Source organism: Eschrichtius robustus, chromosome 7 (genome assembly GCF_028021215.1).
Source record: "Eschrichtius robustus isolate mEscRob2 chromosome 7, mEscRob2.pri, whole genome shotgun sequence".
NCBI classification, from domain to species: Eukaryota; Metazoa; Chordata; class Mammalia; order Artiodactyla; family Eschrichtiidae; genus Eschrichtius; species Eschrichtius robustus.
Window position 1 is genome coordinate 105,716,176 of NC_090830.1, and position 17,178 is coordinate 105,733,353.

A 17,178-nucleotide genomic window follows, 5' to 3' on the forward strand; every position below is an offset into this window, starting at 1 on the left:
CCAGCCTCTCACTCCTTGTCGTATGTCCTCACTTTCTTCACATCCTGATGGGGGACAACCATTGTGGGTAGCTTAGAGATAAGCTCTGGGGTCAGCCTGCCAGAACGCAAATCCTGGCTCTGCATTAAAGACGTTTCAGGTCTTTCTCTGGGCACGCTCCTTAACCTCTAGGAGCCTGTTTCCCCCTCCATAAAGGGAGGCTAATGAAAGTACCGGTATCACAGAACTGGGCATTAAATGAGTTACCGCATATAAAGAGTTTTAGAACAACATCTGGTACAGTAAAACCCTCCCAATTTTAACTACTATTACCGTCATGATGTTCCTACACCCTGGGACACCACCTCCTACCCTTGTTCCCCCTGTCTCGTTTGTTTCTCATCCATCCCATACCCATCTGAACTCAGTAGTTGCATTAAAAAGTTCTCACTCACTTCAGGCTACGAATCAACTGACAAGAACCAACAGAAATTCGAGAAGGGAGACGCGGGGTGTCTTCTGAATCTGTCATTTAAAAAAAAAAAAAAAAATCAACTAGTAGCATATGAGGAACAAGTTTCGAGATCCTTCTCCCCGACCCCAAACACTCATGGCCCTCTCACACACCCCTTCCCCTCCTCTGCCAAGTGCTCCCGCTGAGTCGTTGTTCCCTCCTCTGCCCGCGTCTGCAGCGACGACGCACGGCCTGAACGAGCCGCTGCGGCACCAGACCCGTCGCCCCGGCTGCGTAGCCTCGCCACTGTCGCCACCACTGCCAGAGCCACAACGGCCGCCGCCGCGCGCTCCCCGCCTCTCCCTACGGGTCCCAGCTGGGCGCTGCTTCCGGTCCGGCTCGGCCGCGCGTCTCACTTAAATGACACCGTTCCCGGGCGCGCCGACTTTGTGTTACAGCCAAAACAGCCCCGGGAAACAAAGGCCGAGGGAGAACAGGGCCGGGAGGGAAGGTGGAGGTTCCCAGCTTTCCCGAAGTCGCCGCGCTCGGTGTTTTCCTGGGCCTTCTTCCATTACCCTCTGGGAAGCCCAACATCTAATCTCGTGTGGCACAGCTCATACTAAGCCCACGCCCCTCGTCTGAAAATTTACTTCGTTTTAGAAAAAACCCTGCCTGAATATCACTTGCCGTCCTCTTTCTAGTAACCTTAGAAACGCCTCCTCGGAGCAAGGTCGCTGAGCGTCTCAGTCTCCGATCTGCCTCTCCTCCCTCTGCCCCCCTCCCCCCAATAAAACAGTTCTCATAATTAGAACAAAAATAGCTTTCCATCGCTTCACCACCCACACAGTAGATGCCATTCCAAATGCAGTGCTGGTGGCAGAGGAGCTCATCGAAGATGCGAGAAGAGGCTGAAGAGGGAATAGGGGCGATTTCACAGGGTCGCGAATCCTCTGCAGCCAAGTGACTTGGCACAGGTGAAAAGAGAGCCACAATAGTTACTAAAAAAAAAAAAAAGAGAGAGAGAGAAAAGAAAAAGAAAGAAGGAAAGAAAAGAAAAAAAATGCAGGCAGGAAAAGTTAAATTATTTTAAGCTCTGCCAGGTTCTCCCTGTGTTTTACCTTTTCTAAATTATGATGCCCCATTCTGCTTTACAGCCTAGTTACTGGGTTCGTGTCTTGTCTCCCTCCGGCTGATGCTATTCATCTTTGCTTCCTCCTCGGTACCCAACACGGTTCCCTGGAAATCACAAGCGCTAATTAAATATTTGTTGAATTGAACTGGCACGCCACTGACTTTCACAGCGGGCTCATTTTAGTGAAAACCTTAGCACGTTTACACTCATTTTACATCTTTTGCACCAAACAGTAGATAACAATATCTACCAGTTCAAGCCCTCCTTCTACCCCTGACAGTAAATTACAGATACAACCTGCTTTACCCAATGCAGTAAATATGATCTTTAAAAATCTGTAAGTTAAATTATTGTAAATTCAATTATTTCAAAATGCAATCAGATTAACCTTCAGTTAAAAACATTTATTAGGGCTTCCCTGGTGGTGCAGTGGTTGAGAATCTGCCTGCCAATGCAGGGGACACGGGTTTGAGCCCTGGTCTGGGAAGATCCCAAATGCCACGGAGTAACTGGGCCCGTGAGCCACAATTACTGAGCCTGCGCATCTGGAGCCTGTGCTCCGCAACAAGAGAGGCCGCGATGGTGAGAGGCCCGCGCACCGCGATGAAGAGGGGTCCCCACTTGCCGCAGATAGAGAAAGCCCTCGCACAGAAACGAAGACTCAACACAGTCATAAATAAATAAATAAAAGAACGTGAATTTCTTTAAAAAAAAAAAAAGTTTATTAAAATATTTAAAGCAGTAGGAAGCCTCACGATTTAACATTATACTACATTGAATTATTTTGTCAAGCAGTTCCTTTTTTAGTAAATATCTAAAATATTCTGTTCTTTTATTTATTATCGATAAAACCAAACACACTTGTACCTGGTATTCAATTTCCTTTCTACCAATATGTGACCTTTAATAGCATTTTCTACCATTTTTGATATATTTTGTCTGTTGCTTCATTTTCCTCTTACAACAAGCCTGTGCTGCATGCAGTGTTATTAGCCCCATTTTGCATGTTAGAAATAGAAGCACAGAACTCAGAGCCACAGGCCTGGTGAGGGTCTAGAAACTGGGAAGACTTGTTTCTCGACAAGACCCTGTTTTCTCTCTGTGGCTCTCTCTCTGTCAAATTCTTTCTTTTTAAATTTACATATTTATTTGTTTTTATTTTGACTGCGTTGGGTCTTTGTTGCTGCGCGCGGGCTTTCTCCAGTTGAGGCTAGCAGGGGCTACTCTTCCTTGCGGTGTGCGGACTTCTCATTGCAGTGGCTTCTCTTGTTGCAGAGCACGGGCTCTAGGCACATGGGCTTCAGTAGTTGTGGCACGTGGGCTCAGTAGTTGTGGCGCACGGGCTTAGTTGCTCCGTGGCATGTGGGATCTTCCCGGACAAGGGCTTGAACCCGTGTCCCCTGGCATTGGCAGGCAGATTCTTAACCACTGTGCCACCAGGGAAGCCCCATACTCTTTCTTTCTCTCTCTCTTTTTAACTCATCAACTGTGTGAGAAATAGCTTCTGGTCCTAACATTTTAAGAATTTCAGATCTGTTGCTACCAGATCATTCAGCCAAAGATTTGCATTTCTCCCTTTGAGGCAGCAGTTATTGAAGGAGAGAAAATAGAAAATATATGTTAGGGATAGATCACATGATCTGAACTAAAAACAATTAATACAGGCTAGACAACCTACCTGATCAGGAAATCTCAAGTTAGCAATTACTGCTCAACAACTATAAAAACTGCAAATATTTATTAGGGGCCTGCTCTGGACAGAGCACTGTCATAATCATCAGGGTTACAAATATGTAAAAGTCACTCCTTACTCTCAAAGGTTGACTAGTAAGAAAGAACAAATATATAGAAAAAAAAATATTCTATCATATATGAAGTGCCTGGTAAATGGCACAGCTTTACTGAGATATATTGACATACAACATTGCGTAAGTTTAAGGTGTACAATGTGTTGAATTGATACACTTACATATTGCAAAATGATTACCACCATGGTGTTAGCTAACACCTCCATCACCTCACATATATACTATTACATTTTTGTGGTGAAAACATTTAAAATATACTCTCTTAGCAACTTTCACATATATAATACAGTATTATCTGTAATCACCATGCTGTATACTTCAGATCCCCAACTTATTCATCTTATAACTGGAAGTTTGTCAGTTTGACCAACATTTCTCCATTCAGTCCCCCAACCCTCCCAGCCCCTGGTAACAACCATCCTAGACTGTTTCTATGAATTTGAATTTTTGGACTTAACGTATAGGTGATATTATACAGTAGCTGTCTTTCTCTGATTTATCACAATTAGCATAATGCCCTCAAGGGCATTTACCAGCTTCCCAATCTATAAAATGTTCTATTTTAATGAATATGAAAATTTACATGGACACCAATGTTACATAACTCAAATAAAGCAACAAAATACTACGATAGGTATGTGGTGGGGGTGAGGGAAGTTGGTCCCCACTCCACTCCATCACCCTCCTCTCACACACACACCCTTATTCCCCGCCACCCTTCCCCCCTCCCCAGAAAAAAAAATGCTGCTCTGGGAAACAGTATAATAAAGAACTCCACTTCAAAATCAGCCAGACCCACAATCAAGTTAGGTTTCTGTCACTTACTAGCTAGGAGATCTTGGGCAAGTTTTTAATTGAGTAAGTCTTTATTTCCTCAACTATAAAATGGAGATAATAGTAATAACTATCTCATAGTGGGTTATGAGGTTTAAAACAAAACAATGCAGCTAAAATGGCTAGAATGATGCATAGTTCATAATAAGAATATAATAAATGCTACTTGAGGAAAGTAGCATTTCTTGAGGAAATTCTTGTGATTTAGTTTAACAATTAACTTCTTCTTGAGTATGGCCTAGAAACAGATCCACACTTATATAATCCTATGATTAATGGCATAGGTTTAAGTATGGACTTCTCAACAAATAGTTCTGAGCCAGTTTAAGATTACAGTAAAAAAAAAAAAAAACAACTCAATTCCTAACTTGATTCACACCATACATATTAGTCACCTTCAAAGAAAACACAGGAAAACCTCTTCGTGATATTCCATGATCTCTTCATTAGGGCAGGAGAAATTTTCTTAGATAGGACACACAAAGGGCTAACCATAAAGGACAAAAATAAATTACTGACTTCGGTTCATTTAAAAGACTTTATTAAAAAATGAAAAGTTAAGGGGAATTCCCTGGTGGTCCTGTGGTTAAGACTCCATGCTTCCACTGCAGGGGGCATGGGTCCGATGCCTGGTCAGGGAGCTAAGATCCCACATGACACGCATGGTGGCCAAAAAAAAAGAAAAAAATTTAAGTCACAGAGTGGGAGAAAATATTGCAGTAGACACATTTAACAAATTGTCAGATTATATGAAGAACTTTAAAAATAAGTAAAAGGCAGAAACCCAATAGAAAAATTAGCTAAAGACTTGAATAGGCAGTTCACAAAAAAGATGTCCAAATAGCCAATGAACATAAAACAAAGGGCTTGTCTTCACTAGTTATCAGAGAAATGAAAGTTAAGAACACAATGCACACCATTACACACCTACAAGAATGGCTAACTGGAAAAGACAGATCTAGTGCCGATGGAGATGTGGTATGACTATAACTCTTATATACTGCCGATGGGAGTGTAAATTGGTACAATCACCTTGGAAAAGGTGTTCAATAGTATCTGCTAATGCTGAATGTGGGTATATTCTATGTCTTATATATTCCACTCCTCAGAATACCTTCAACAGAAAAGTGAACATATATTCATCAAAAGACCTGAATTAGAAAGCACTAGCACTATTTATAAGTCAAAAACTGGAAGCAACCCAAATGTTCAGCAGCATTAGAATAGTTTAATAAATTATGACTTATTCACACAATGGAATACTATACAGCAATAAAAACAGACAAACTACAACTATATGCATTAGCATAGATGAATCTCATCAATGTAATGCTAAACAAAAGAAGCATTGTATATGCAAAAGAATACATATGACACAATCCTATTCATATAAAAGACAAAAGGAAAAGTAATCTATCTGTGACAAGTCAGGATAATGACGCCCCTGGTGGGTATAGAGGAGGTGACTGGAAGGGGGCACAAGGTCATGGCGGGACAGGGCTTCTGGGGAAATGGTAATATTCTGTTTCTTTTTTTTTTTTTTTTTTTTATTTTTATTTTTGGCTGCGTTGGCTCTTCCTTGCTGCGTGTGTGCTTTCTCCAGTTGCGGCGAGCAGGGGCCACTCTTAGTTGCAGTGCGTGGGCTTCTCATTGCAGTGGCTTCTCTTGTTGCGGAGCAAGGGCTCTAGGCACGCAGGCGTCCGTAGTTGTGGCTCGCGGGCTCTAGAGCGCAGGCTCAGTAGTTGTGGTGCACGGGCTTCATTGCTCCGCAGCGTGTGGGATCTTCCCAGACCAGGGCTCGAACCCCTGTGCCCTGCATTGGCAGGCAGACTCCCAACCACTGCGCCACCAGGGAAGCCCAATATTCTGTTTCTTGACTCTGGCATTCACTACATGAGTGGTTCATTTCTACCTATGATTTGTGTACTTTTATGTATGTATGCTGTGCTTCAATAAAGAATTTACATTTACAAAATTTAACTGTTCCTAGAGGTTTTTATAACTTTGACTCTAATTGATCAATGGGAGTGTTGGTGATTAAAGCGATTTCAGGCATGGCAGAATAAGTTAGGGAGTAGACAGGTGGGATTTCCTGGGGTCTCAGAATTCATGCCACATAAATGCTTGCGTAGCCAAAGACAAATTTCCTGTAGGCACCAAGATGGAGGCAGACGGGGGCTCTGTAAGTGCTGAGAAAGACTCTAGTCAGCACCCAAAGGACTGACATTGCCCAGGCCTCGAACACTTGGCACGGTCAGCTGTACTTCCTGTACATTTATAAGCCAGGATCTGGCAGAAGGCATCTCCACAACCTCCGTAGTACAGCTCAGCCCATGAACAGAGACACAATCTAATTGTTATCTTTTGCGATCTGGTCAGAGGTTGGTCACTCGCTTGTGTAAGTGCCTGGAAGAGGCAGCCAGAGCACGAACACTGTGGTTGGATGGACGTTGAGAAGCAAAGTGGAGAGACAGCAATATACCAGTTAGCCAAATGAATTGACTGTCATTTTTAGGCCTGCTCCCAGGAGGCGAGAACAGAGACAGGATGTCTATAAAATGCCTCTCTGAGGCAGTGGTGGAGAAGGAGCCTTGTGATTAAGAGATAGGGAGACACTTACCAGGTCAATGAGATGAGAAGCAGAGACCAGGAATACTAAATGTCACCGGAAAACTGATGCACTTATTTTTTGTCATATAATATCTGTGGGTATCAAGATTTCAGGCCTCATTCAGGAAACTGCAAAGTGGGGAGACATTATAATAATGAAAGATGTTGGCTGCTGTAACTCTGGATCCTTCTTCAAGGGCTGGCTGGGCCTATAATCATGGAAAAGACATAATTGCCCCCATCGAGGCTATAGAGGAGGAAAGAAAACCTCTATCCGTCTAAGTTCTTCTGGCTGGTCTAAGAATTAAATTGACATGAGACAGATTACCAGGAGAAAGTCAAATTTAATTACGTATGTACAGGGTTTCATAAGAATACATATCACACGATTTCACAGTTTGTGAACACAAGTTAACTGTGTACAGAGCGTGTTGCATAGTCAAGTGAAACGTCCAGTGAAGTAGGTCTGTTGTGTATTTAAGGATACATATCATTATTATGTGGTCAGGCAACCAGATGTAAATAGTAAGCAATTTTCCTCAGTGATGCCTTAATTAACATATTCTCTGAAACTAACACCTCTTTGACTAGCTGTTCTGATACTGAAGGTGATAATTGGTAGTAGGAAATGGAAACACTTAAACACAGAGGGATAAGCTAAATGACTGAATAGGTTCTGAGGAACAATGGTAAACAGGAGATGGAGGGCTCATGCCTTTCCTTACTTCAGCCATATAAAAGCAACAGCACCCAAAGTAATACTGGGATCCATAAATAGAACTTTCTCAATGGCATACTTTATTGTCAGGAATTTTGTTCAATAGTATAGGAGGCATACAATAGAAATGCAGGCCAGGATTGTTAGAGCAATCCATTTTTCTAGAGAAGTTGGCAATCTGGATTTTTAGATTCAATATTCTGATTTTTAATATTGGCATCCAATTCAAGTTTAAAAATTAAAGCAAAACACCCTTTGGGCCAAAGCACTTCTGTGAGCTGAACTCAGCCCATGGGAGGCAGATTTCCAAGGGGTAATCCTTCGACCTCAGGACTGCACCTCGGCGGTGGTGGGGTGGTGGTTTGCAAGCAGAGGTTCTGAGCCTGTTTTGGATGCATTCTTGAGAATAAAACAGACTCCTGGTAAGTCAGGCATGGACACTCCTTCAAGGAAGGAATCAAAAGACTTAAATAAACACTTGGGAAAGGGGGCTCACAGCCTGGTCACAGCAAGGGGTAATCTGTAAGTCCCTGGAGAGGAATATCTATGCCAACTGAGAGGCCCAGGGTGTCACCCCGACTGGGGGCATGGAACTCACATCCCAGCACACAGTGACAATGCTGAATTTTGCCTGAGCCCTTTGCTCCTGGAAAACAGGGCCAATTAAAGGAATTTCCCAGTTTTTGTGATCTGGAAGAGAGCTATTGCAAAGAACCACTCTTTCCCATATGACTTAGATAAGCCTCAGATGCCGCCTGTTTAACCTATGACAAAGCTACACACAGACCCCCGCAAATTCCCATTCTTTGCCTCATAAATTATGAACTGGACTGCTCATCCCCACTGATCAACTGGATCGAAATGCTTGTTAACCAAACTTCGGTTGAGCTGCTTTCCTTCCTCCAAGCCCCTGAAGTTGGGCCCACCGTCAGCCTGAGCCAGCATACAGGGAACAGACTGGGCTCAGCATAAATTATTCTCTGATCTACAGTCTGATCGTGCCACCCTTTCATTCAAATTTCCCACATTTGGTTCTTTCCAGCCCTGTTCATGCCTCTCTATTAAAATAAGACCAAAAGCAAGCAAACAAACCCTGTATTTGCCCGACCCTTGAGACCCCTGCAGGTTCTCCCTGTTGCAATTGTCCTCCCTCCTTTCCTATCACAAGAGTCCCTCTACCCCCCTTGCAAATTTTTTTTGAAAAACGTCTCTCCCAGCTAAGTCCAGATTTGTTTTTTGTTTGATCATGTCCTTATGCATCCTATATTATTTTGCACAATTTCTGACAATAAAGTGTGCTGTTTAAAATATTGTTTATGAACAGAATTATTATCTGGTGGATGATGCCCTCTCACAGGACAAGAATTAAGCAGCCACTGAAGTGACCCCAAGTCACTGGGCAGTGAGATGCTAGACGTCAGGAGTAAGGTCTCTAGTCTGTCTTGTCTTCCATGATACCACACTCAAGTTTTTCCTCTTCTTCAGCCTATGCCTTCATAGGCTCTGATGTTCTGCAGGGTTGGGGCTGGGTGTTCTTCTCTCCCTACTCTATCAGCCATTCCCATGGCTCAGAGGACAATCTACATGTTTATGTGCCCCCAGTTTATATCTTTTTAATGGCTTAATAATATTCACCATATCTATCTATCTATCTATATCACATTTTGTTTATCCATTCATCTGTTGACAGACACGGGTCATTTTTACCTTTTGGCTACTGTGAGTATGCTATGTTCATAATGCTATGAACACTGGTATACAAATATCTGTTCGAGTCCCCTGCTTTCAATTCTTTTGATATATTCCTAGGAGTAGAATTATTGGGTCATATGGGAGTTCTCTGCTTAACCTTTGTGAAACCACCAATCTGTTTTCCACAACAGCTACCATTTAATATTCCTACCTTCTCCACATCCTCGCCAACATGTTATTCCCCCCCTTTTTTTCCTTTTCTTTTTTTACAGCCATCCTAATTGGTGTGAAGTGGTATCTCATTGTAGTTTTGATTTGATTTCCCTAATGACTAATGATATTGAGCATCTTTTCATGTGCTTATTCACCATTTAATACCTTCTTTGGAGAACTGTCTATTTAAGTCCTTTGACTATTTTTGAATTGGGTTTTTTGTTTTTTTGTTGTTGAGTTTTAATGCTTTATAGATTCCAGATATTCGTCTCTTTTCAGATAAACAATTTGCAAATATTTTCTCCATCCTATAAGTTGTCTTTTCACTTTCTTGGTAGTATTTTTTGATGCACAAAAGTTCTTGATTTTGATAAAATCCAATTTAAAAAGATAATTTTTTTAAAAGGCTAAAATCATGACTCCTGTACACATATAAAATTACTGCACATCAGAGATTTTTACTTACCTAATTCACGAGGCAAGCAGCAAGATGTTACCCCCCAGTTCAAAGGAGAATTTAGAGAACACACATATATAGGCAATCAGGAAAGTTAATATGAATTTACAAATGGATGCAAAACTGATCAATATCCACAGGGCAATAATCAATTGCACCTCAACTAGACAAAATTCATTTGCATCCCTATTGACATGACTCATTTGTATTGCTATCAGTTTTATACAACTTAAAAAGTTGTATAAAATAGCTCAAAGACAATGAAAGTCTCATAACTTGATTGGGTGCTAGACAGGATACCTAGTAATCCATTTTCCTTTTTCAAAGTCTTTCACAAATTTTCCTGATGCCACCCCAGGCCACTCCCAGCGTTATCCCAGCAGTGAGGTGAACAAGCTGCTCTCCAACTGCCTCAAGTCTTTCAGCACTGGGATAGCTACTGGGAGCAGTTAGTTAGTTCAGTTCAAGGACTAGTCATTAAGTGCCAGGTGGTGGAGGTGTAGCTATCCAGCCACTCCTGCTACAAACACTGAATATTTACTGTGAGCCAGCATTATGCTACAAGCACAGTGGGGAACAAGGCTGAATAGTCTCTGCCCTCTTGAGCTTTACTGTCCAAACAGGGACGGGAAGAACAAATGAATAAACAAGTAGGATAATTACAAACTGTGATAAATGCAATGAAGGAAAACAGCTGCCAGCACAGCGAATCACCCAGAGGGGCCTACGTAAGCAGGGTGGTCAGGAGTGATCTCTCGGAAGAGAACATTTAAGCTGATACTTGAAAGATGAAGAGAAGCCAGCCATTCCGAGTGTGGAGTGCGGCAGGAAGCCAGCCAAGTAGCTGATCTGCAGTCTGTCCTCACCCTCTGTACTTTTAGGACAGGTCTGCAGCAGCCGCAATTACTGTTTACCACTGCCCTGGTGTGCAGGAGGCCAGAAAGGCCAAAGCCTGCCCTCCCAGCTGCCTTTGAGTCTCAGGTTCAAAAAATTTCAAGGGGAAGAGAAGGAGCCCTCCCAAACCAACTCACCCTCCTTCCTCTTTGGTCCCAGTTTTCCTCTAAATACCCCCTATCTGCTAAGTGAAACCTGAAATGTCAACATGCAAACAACAGTTGAACCCACAAAAAGAGAAAAACGGCTATTAACAATGCAAGTGAGTGAGAGATTAACACATTAGGGTGACTGTGTAAAATAATCAGCTCTTTTGCTGAACTGATTTGATTAGAAAGTTGCAAAGCACAGGGATCTTCCAGGCAAGAGGAAAGTCCAAGGGTGGTGTGGGGCAATGCGGCACCAGAATCAATGGCACCTGCCTCACCTTTTTGTCCAGGGTCTGGGCAATAGGTCATCACTGTTCCAAAATCATGTCGTGCTGCTCCATGACTCTCACCAGGATGCTGGCACACGAAGGGCAAGGTTGGGAACCATCTGCCCAAGTTGGAGAGCTGCAAGTGAACGGGCTCCTAGGGATAGGCGGGAGAGGAAGGAGAAGGCGGAAGGCAGAGTTTGGGGCATTGATCTGGGTAGGAGAGGAAGCAGGAGATTGAGAACAGCAGACGAGGAGAGCCCACAGAGCCAGAGAAGAATGTTGTATCATAGCAACCGAGGGAAGTGTTTAAAGAAAGGAAGTGGCCGATTATGTCAATACAGAGGGACTGTTTCTCAGAATGTATGTGCCTCTGGGAATACCCACCTCAGAACCACGTGGGGGGTTATTAAGAATTCAGACTCCTAGGCCTCAGCCACCCCTGGTTTGGAACCTCTGTCTCTGGAGCCAGGAATTGGCATTTTAATAGGTGCTTAGGGATTCTGATGTATGTTCCAAGTCGTGTTTAAACACGTGGGATGTAGAATTAGAGCTGGGTCTGATTCTGGCTCCTTCGCTTCAGCCGTTGGGCAAATTATTTAACCTCTATGAGCCCTAGCTTTTTAAAATCTGAAATATTACCTACTACATAGAATTGATATAAGGACAATCTTCATATGAGATTATATATATATATGTATATATATATATATATATATATATATATATATATATATATATATATATATATATAAAATATATATTATATATACACAGTGCTTAGCACAATGCCTGGAACACAGTTAGAAGTCAATCAACGTCAACTGCTATTATTACATAATAAAGAAAGGCCACTGGATTTGGGAAGAGGGTAATTTAAAATTTTCCAGAGAGTTTCAGTAGTGGAGCTTGGGAAATTTCTGGGAATTAAAAAGGAAATATGTGGATAAGAAGTAGAAGCAGCAAGTGAAGATCAAGTTCAAGCTCAGAAAAATTTGCAGCAGGAGGAAAGACATTTGGCTTGTTAGTTAGAACTGGGTAATGTTGGTAGGAGAAAGGTTATTACTAAAATAGCAGTGATGCATATGGTCACCTTATTTTTGACAAAGGAGGCAAGAATATACAGTGGAGAAAAGACAGCCTCTTCAATAAGTGGTGCTGGGAAAACTGGACAGCTACATGTAAAAGAAGGAAATTAGAACACTCCCTGACACCATACACAAAAATAAACTCAAAATGGATTAAAGACCTAAATGTAAAGCCAGACATTATAAAACTCTTAGAGGAAAACATAGGCAGAACACTCTATGACATAAATCACAGCAAGATCCTTTTTGACCCACCTCCTAGAGAAATGGACATAAAAACAAAAATAAACAAATGGGACCTAATCAAATTTAAAAGGTTTTGCACAGCAAAGAAAACCATAAACAAGACGAAAAGACAACCTTCAGAATGGGAGAAAATATTTTCAAATGAAGCAACTGACAAAGGATTAATCTCCAAAATTGACAAGCAGCTCATGCAGCTCAATATCAAAAAAACAAACAACCCAATATGAAAATGGGCATTAGACCTAAATAGACATTTCTCCAAAGAAGATATACAGATTGCCAACAAACACATGAAAGGATGCTCAACATCACTAATCATTAGAGGAATGCAAATCAAAACTACAATGAGGTATTACCTTACACCGGTCAGAATGGCCATCATCAAAAAATCTACAAACAATAAATGCTGAAGAGGGTGTTGAGAAAAGGGACCTCTCTTGCACTGTTGGTGGGAATGTAAATTGGTACAGCCACTATGGAGAACAGTATGGAGGTTCCTTAAAATTAAAAATAGGGCTTCCCTGGTGGCGCAGTGGTTGAGAATCTGCCTGCCAATGCAGGGAACACGGGATCGAGCCATGGTCTGGGAAGATCCCACATGCCACGGAGCAACTGGGCCCGTGAGCCACAATTACTGAGCCTGCGAGTCTGGAGCCTGTGCTCTGCAACAAGAGAGGCCGCGATAGTGAGAGGCCCGCGCACCGCGATGAAGAGTGGCCCCCGCTTGCCACAACTAGAGAAAGCCCTCGCACAGAAACGAAGACCCAACACAGCCATAAAAATAAATTAATTAATTAAAAAAAAAAAAAAGTAAAAATAGAACTACCATACGACCCAGCAATCCCACTACTGAGCATATACCCTGAGAAAACCATAATTCAAAAAGAGTCATGTACCACAATGTTCACTGCAGCACTATATACAATAGCCAGGACATGGAAGCAACTTAAGTGTCCATCAACAGAGGAATGGATAAAGAAGATGTGGCACATAGATACAATGGAATATTACTCAGCCATAAAAAGAAACGAAATTGAGTTATTTGTAGTGAGGTGGATGGACCTAGAATCTGTCATACAGAGTGAAGTTAAGTCAGAAAGAGAAAAACAGATACCATATGCTAACACATATACATGGAATCTAAAAAAAAAATGGTTCTGATGAATGTAGGGGCAGGACAGGAATAAAGACACAGACTAGAGAATGGACTTGAGGACACGGGGAGGGGGAAGGGTACGCTGGGATGAAGTGAGAGAGTAGCATTGACATATACACACTACCAAATGTAAAATAGATAGCTAGTGGGAAGCAGCCGCATAGCGCAGGAGACCAGCTCGGTGCTTTGTGACCACCTAGAGAGGTGGGATAGGGAGGGTGGGAGGGAGACGCAAGAGGGAGGGGATATGGGGATATATGTATATGTATAGCTGATTCACTTTGTTATAAAGCAGAAACTAACACACCATTGTAAAGCAATTATACTCCAATAAAGATGTTAAAATAAAATAAAATAAAATAAAATAGCAGTGATGGGAGGGTGCTTGAAGGATGGAGTAAGGGAAGTTTCAGTGGTGCAGATTGAAGACACTAGAAAAAAACAGATGAGGAGTAGGAGCTCAGTCCTGGAGCAGATGGGAAGGAGGTGCAGAGGACAGGTAGTGGGGTGGATACAAGTTAGAGAAGCTAACCTATTTCCCCTGATATCTGAGGAAAGAATTAGAGCAGGAGTTCACCAAGTGTGGACTCTGGTCCAGCAGCCTCAGTACCACAGCAGTTTGTTAGACATGCAACTCTCCCGCTCTACCCCAGACCTACTGTGTCAGAAACTCAGGGAAGGGGGCAGCAATCTGTGTTTTAATAAGCCCTCCAGGCAATTCAACACACCTGGAGTTTGAGAACCACTGAACCAGGGAATAGTTGGAGAGGCCGGGACCTTGGATGCAAAGTCATGCAGTGCCTCAGACAAGGCCATCTGCTGAGTGTGAGGGTGGCAGGGGGAGTACGTGGAGGCTGAAGGCACAGAGAAGGAGGTCTGGGACACCTGTTAGAGGTGGACGCGCGCGAGTCAACTAGAGATACGTGCAAGTGTTGCCGAACTACAAGATGCTGCAAAAAGTTTATGTCTTACAATAACAATGCATCTGAGTTGACTAGGAAAATAATGTAAAATATTCAAAAAGTCATATGTACCGAGATAGTTATGATATTGAAAGACTAAACAATTGCCCAACAATAACAGGGGAAGGGACTTCCCTGGTGGCACAGTGGTTAAGAATCCGCCTGCCAATGCAGGGGACACGGGTTTGAGCCCTGGTCCGGGAAGATCCCACATGCTGCAGAGCAACTAAGCCCATGCGTCACAACTACTGAGTCTGCGCTCTAGAGCCTGCGAGCCACAACTACTGAGCACGCGCATCACAGCTACTGAAGCCCGTGTGCCTAGAGCCCTTGCTCCGCAACAAGAGAAGCCACCGCGATGAGAAGCACGTGCACCACAACGAAGAGTAGCCCCCGCTCACCGCAACTAGAGAAAGCCCGTGCACAGCAGCGAAGACCCAACACAGCCAAAAAGATAAAAAATAAAAATAAAATAACAGGGGAAGAATTAGCAGAGTCCCAAGGCATTCATTAACACCCTCTGAAGACTGAGACAGTGAGAGAAAACGTCTATGATACATTGTTGAATTATTGCACAATGACAATTATGTTTTTTTAAAAAAGCACTCTTGGGGGAATGATTGGAAGTTTTAAATGCATAGATTGCCAAAGGCCACTGAGACCAAGGATATGGCTATTGAGTTTGCCACCATGGAAAGGAGTGGCCATTGTTAGGTATAGGTACCGGGGAGGGCTTCTGGATTAGCTGGGCTTTAATCTGGAAGTTGACTGCCATGGGGTGGTGTAGGGGACCAGGAGCAGCTTCCGGGCAGTCGCAGTGGCTCAGAGCCAGCGCAGATAGGATGGAAACATTTAGGTTTATTCAGAGCTCTTGAGACCACAGACTTGTCTGGAACAGAGGAACGCTATGGAGAATAATAGGAGATGGCCTTGGAAAGCCAGCATGGTGACCTTTCCAAAACTAAAACCTGGGACCCGAGGCCTGCCAAGTTTATAGATGCCATTGGGATTGTGGGTCAGCATATTTGAATCTGGGCACTCCTGGGTTGTGTGAGACCAGGGCCATCACGTTGGATCAGTAATTCCAAGAGATCATTTACAGTTGGAGACCTCAGTCCCCAGTCATCTTACAGAGAAGGAAAATGAAGGCGAGGGAAGTTTAACCACTTGCCCAAAGTCACACAGCTTTAATGCTGCAAAGGCCAAGGCTAAAGTGAGGTCTCCTGTTTTAATACCATGCTTCTTGGATGAATGACCCCGAAACTTGGGCTGAGATGGGATGCACTAGGTAACAGGGACTCGTGATAAATCGCCATGCAGGGAAGCAACAGGGTGAGTGGCATGTCTGAGGACGAACAGTGATGTGTGAACTGGACAGAAAGAGTCTGAAGGGAGGGGATTGTTGGGGAACCAGCAGCAACCTCTGGGCATGTGGCCAGTTAGGGCCTGGGTCCGATTACTGGCTGTGAAACGAGACAGGAAAGAACTACGGAGAGACATGGCATCCCTCACGCCACACTTTCCCCAATTTCCTTCTGTCTGTTCCTCAGAATTCACTTCTTTGCCTTCAAGGCTGATTTGTGGACACAGCTCAGCACAAACTTTAGCCTGCTTGTAGATCTTTTAGACATGTTTTTCTAGGCCATGCTCTACATTCTTCAGAGCCAGTGCTATACCCACTGGGAACTGAAAGGAATCAGGCCCACTATAAACTGTGAGTGGTTCTGAACTTGTGGCTTTCTACAAATGATGTGGCATTTAAATAGGAAGCTGAGGAAGCAGAGAGGCTGAGAGTGTCTCACCCAAATACCACTCTTTCTGTCCCACTTCCAGCACCTCTGATATGCCCTCAAGCCTCCACTGTCCTTTGCTCCCATCAGCACGAAACGAGAGGCATCACATTCAGACCATTTAGACTGAAAGGCACCTTGGGGGTCACCCAGGCTAAGCCCCCAGGGACCCAGGAACACAGGTGACCCAGGTGAAAAGAAGACCGGAACCCACGTCTCCTGATGCCTTCTCTGAACTACAACCTTTCTCTCTTCTCTCATTCCCCCTCCCTCAAATGCAACCTGAAATATATTTCCAAAATTTTTTTAAGTCAGTTCAAAATTGTACTATATATATTTTTTCTGTATACATACATACATTTGTGTGTGTGTGTGTGTGTGTATACATATATGTATATATAACTGTACTATATACATATTCAAACACAGATTAGAGCCAATAGAAGGAGATAAAGGTCCGCTAAATGCACAGAAATCAAATATCACCTTAAATACAGTAACTGAATAGCATCCTCTAAGTCAAATTACCTTAATGGGTGGGAATGCAGACCTTTTCCCTTTATGCTATGTCTGCCATCAGAAGTGATTGATCCCCGTGCTTTTCTTTATCATATTACCGTTCCTCCCTTTAGAACTGCATTTTGTTGTTCCTTGTTCTTGTCTCATTTTCTTTCAGGACCAAACCCGCTGAAAGGAAAAGACCTTATTGTATTTATCTTTGCGTGCCTCC

At 43.0% G+C, this 17,178-nt stretch overlaps 1 protein-coding gene across 1 annotated transcript in view; it reads right to left on the bottom strand.

Moving 5' to 3' along the window:
* The window catches only part of LOC137767734 (protein FRA10AC1), a 40,407-nt gene extending 39,589 nt beyond the window's left edge, over positions 1 to 818 (bottom strand). The window contains exons 1-2 of the mRNA XM_068548982.1: positions 607 to 818; positions 435 to 504 (exon numbers count right to left, since the gene is read on the bottom strand). The gene's annotated coding sequence lies outside the window, so the exon portion shown is untranslated. The remainder of the gene's footprint in view (positions 1 to 434; positions 505 to 606) is intronic.
* Positions 819 to 17,178: the final 16,360 nt, after the last annotated feature.